Source organism: Lutra lutra, chromosome 4 (genome assembly GCF_902655055.1).
Source record: "Lutra lutra chromosome 4, mLutLut1.2, whole genome shotgun sequence".
Classification (NCBI taxonomy): Eukaryota; Metazoa; Chordata; class Mammalia; order Carnivora; family Mustelidae; genus Lutra; species Lutra lutra.
This window is the reverse complement of record NC_062281.1, coordinates 178,325,510-178,329,027: the sequence shown is the minus strand read 5'-3', so window position 1 is coordinate 178,329,027 and position 3,518 is coordinate 178,325,510.

Below are 3,518 nucleotides of genomic sequence, written 5' to 3'. Positions count from 1 at the left end.
GTCCCAACTGTTTGTTCTGAACCTGCGAAGTCAGCTAGATCCTTACCTTGAAACCTAAGCCTATCTCAGCCCTCTTTTCAGCTCCTGTCCCCTGCTCCAATCTTCCTAATTCTATTACCTTTAGTCCTCTGACATCTCTTGTGTTAAAGATTCAAAGAGGCCAGTTGCTAGCCCAGGTCTCCGGGTTGAGAGGCGGTTAGACTAACATTCACTTCCTACTCTGGACTCCAACCCTGCTTGCTGTCCCACAGATGCTCCCTTGGTTTGCCTACCTCCCATCTTGACACGTGCCTCAGTCCCTATCCAGAACCTACCATCTACGGAGGGCCTTAGAACCTAGGGCCTGTTGTCCTCAATCATGAGGCCTGTAGAAAGGTAGAAGCACCCCACCCCACAGCCTGGGCCCTCCTTCTTCCTGCTTCTACCCCGCCTCCTCTGCCTCTTGGTTCAAAAGCAGCCAAGAGGCCTGCAGACAAGCCTGAGCTCATCTGAAAAAAGACTGCTGCCAAGACAGCCACAAGATTCTCTAAAGATGAAGGGCTTCTTCTTCCTCCTACTGACCATCAGTGTCCTGGTTATGATTCAGGTAAGAACAGCCCCTGGGAACCCCCTGACACCACCACCCACGACTCCCCAGACCTGCCTGGCAGGGGAGGAAGGAAATGCAGGCTCCTGGGCACTCAGCCTCCTTCCAGGGGGAAACACAAGATCCAGCAGGTAAACCAAGGACTCAGGGGACCTGGTCCCAGCCTTCCGGCCCTTTTGGCCGGGATAGACTACTTGGGGGTGGGGTGGGGAGGGTATTGACGGGGTGCCAGGCACAATGAGGCACACAGTGGGCTGACATGGAATAGGAAAGACGAGGCTTGGGGAGACAGCTGGGAGTGAGGATGGCACTGATCCCTGGGGAAGTGGGGGAAGTGGTCCTGTTGGGAAGGGGCCAGGATAGGTTCAAGTGGAGCCAGAGCTGGTCCTGGAGATATTGGGGGACACCCCAAGGAGAAAAGCCTGTGTGTCTGGGAATGTAAAGAAGACAGAAATCTCCCACTCTAGAAACAGCTGGACTCTCAAAGTCAACTGCTGTTTCAGGAGGCAGCCCTGGCAACATCCCATGTGCCCTCACGGCGCTAGTCCGCATAGGAGACTAGAGGCATCAAGTTCTAGATCAAGAACAGCTCGATCAAGCATCAAGAACAGCTTGATCAAGCATCAAGAACAGCCTGATCACATCAAAAACAGCTTCATCTCCATCAGGGGCAACTTTACATGTAGCCTCATCAAGCATTGAGAACAGTTTGCTCACCATCTAGCAATTTCCTCGGGCAAGAGGTCACACCCTCCCCACCTCCTCGCCTGCCCACACTTTGCCGGTGTCTTCTCCCCAGCCCTGTCCCACACGACCTCAAGACTGTGATGGGCTCATTCAGGAGACGAGGAAGCAGGCTCAGAGAGGCTAAGCCCCCTAGCCCAGTTAGTCAGGTCAAGGGCTGAGACCACAGGTTTCCTGTCTCCTACGTGCTGGAGGAGCTGGTGGCTTGGTGGAGGTGAAAGGAAGGTTCCGTGGGAAGCAGAAGAGGGACCACTTTTGACCCTGCCTGTTGTCAAGGCAGGAAGGTCCTGTCCCCACAGGACCTTGTGGCAGAAGTTGTGGTCATGGGGGACAGAGAACGGAGATCTGTCATATCAGGGTAGGGGAACTAGGTCTCTACGTAACGTGAGCTTCGAAAGCCCCTGAGCTTGCCCTCACTTCTCTTGCAGATACAAACTCATGTCCTGGGAAGCAATACTACAACCACTATGACCACCAAGAAACCCAAGAGTGCAACCCCAGCACTCAGCAGCCTGGGCGGTGGCGGTGTCCTTCTCTTCCTGGCCAACACCCTCATCCAGCTCTTCTATCTCAGCTGAGGTGACATGCCTCAGCCCTAGCCCCGGGCCCCCTGAGACAGCGGCCACCATCACTAGCAAGAGAAGCTCCCCCCGCCACCATCGCCACCACGTCCCCGGGAGGGGTTGATGCCAGAGATGACCAAGCTGTAGGAACTGAGAGGCAGTGCCTTGGAGGCAGTGACCCTCACAGGGGGGTACTCATACACAGGGGCAAGCGCCACCCAGCTGGGGGTCAATAAAGATGTCCTATACTTGGCCTAGGGTCTTGTGTGTGGTCACTGGACATCGCTGGGCTCCGAGAGCCTGGCTTGCAGCAGCACCAAGGATCTGGCCTCGCCCCGTCAGCAGGAGCAATGGCACTGGAGAGCTCCTACCCCGGTGTTCCAGCTCCCAAATTCCAGGGCGGAGGCCTCTCCCCTCAGGCTCACCTGGCAGGGACATGGCTCCGAATTTGCCACCCTTTTTAGTTGCATTTGTTTCCCCCATCTCTGGGTGTTTGGGAATGACGGTCCCAGAGTATCATCCCCATCCTGCCCCTGGCCATTCCAAGCAGCAGAGGCTCAGAGAGTCCCTTACCCTAATCCCTGGGTGGGTTCAGAACGCCAGATTCAGAGAAGCACCCGCCCGCAGTCTCTTGGGGTCTCAGCCCCCAGCCTCACCCCTTGGGAGACAGCCCTCCTGTCCTCACCAGACACTGGACACTCGTCCACCAAGGGTCTGAGAAGGATGAAGAGAAGGCCGTCCACTGATTCCCCACCGAACCCAGGCTGGGAAGGCAGGGAGGACACACAGCTCCTCCAACCATTTCTACCCTCTTAGATCTGCAGTGCTGGTCCTGGGAGCTGCGAGGAGGGAAGGAAGCCCCAGAGAAGCCCCAAGGGCCTTGACCTTCTCTGTCTCTTCCTAAAGGACCTTGGCCAAGGGGCTGAGAAGTGCCTGCTAGATTGGGGGATGGAGGGAGCTGCTCCTCTTCGATGTCTTGCCTTCTCTAGGCTGGATTAAGAACCCAGACCCCCTGTCCTGGCTTCTTCGACTGAGAGGCCAGAAAAAGTTTGGGCCTTGAGACTGGAGCTGGGGGAAATTAAGAGGAACGCTGGTGGGCAAGGTCCCTGGGGGTGGGTCTCCCATTCAGCTCTCCTGCCTGACCCGCTGCGACCCCATCACACCGAGCTTCCAAGTCTTCATGTCTTGACTTACCTGCATCCCAGAACACTCTTCCTCTGCCACCCCCTAACCTAGCTGTTCCCTGCCGTTCCTCCACATCCGAGCCGATTATCCCTTCTTCCCAGCACCCTGCCCTGTGCCCTTAAATGGTTCCGGTCCCTCCCCTGTGCACCCCTCTACTTCCCTTCTTATCCTGCTGCTGAGTGTACCACCCTCCCTGTTGCAACCCTCCAGCAGCCTGTGAGATCTCTGAGGTCAGGTTTAGGGTGACGGCAAAAACACTCTCACAGTTCGTCTGGGCCCAGGGCTCCCTCTGGTGGCCGAGGGAGGCCTTACACCTGAGCCATGGAACCTGCGCTGGGAGGAAGGAAGTAGGGCACACACGTGGGAAAGGAGGCAGGTGAACAAATCCTCACCCCAGCCCCAAATATCAAGGTGCACAAAGATGAAGATACCTGGGAGCA